This window comes from Nestor notabilis, unplaced genomic scaffold, assembly GCF_000696875.1.
Source record: "Nestor notabilis isolate BGI_N333 unplaced genomic scaffold, ASM69687v1 scaffold19092, whole genome shotgun sequence".
Classification (NCBI taxonomy): Eukaryota; Metazoa; Chordata; class Aves; order Psittaciformes; family Psittacidae; genus Nestor; species Nestor notabilis.
Genome location: NW_009918957.1, coordinates 1 through 353, shown reverse-complemented (window position 1 = coordinate 353; position 353 = coordinate 1).

The window sequence follows — 353 nt, the reverse complement described above, 5'->3', positions numbered from 1 at the left end:
TCTTTCCTGAGACTTTCTGTTAAAGAATCTGGTGCCTCTGGTTTGCAGGAGAAACCTGACGTTTACTGGGAGAATGGCCCTGATGCCAGGGAGCAGTGATTGGGAATTCAGGCAAATGCGGACAAGGACAAAATTTTCAAGGATAGCAACTGTTTCTTGTGTCTTTCTCAGCATAGCTTATGCTTGGCCCCATGTGCTCTGCTAGCACAGTCATGCACTGCTGCTGCACGGGTCTGCTCTTCTGGGCAGGGCACAGGAGCCTCCTTCTACTCCTGTCACACAGAAACATAGAGTGGTTTGAATTGGAAGGGATCTCTGTGCCTGCCAAAATCCTGGAGCAGATCTCCTGGAAA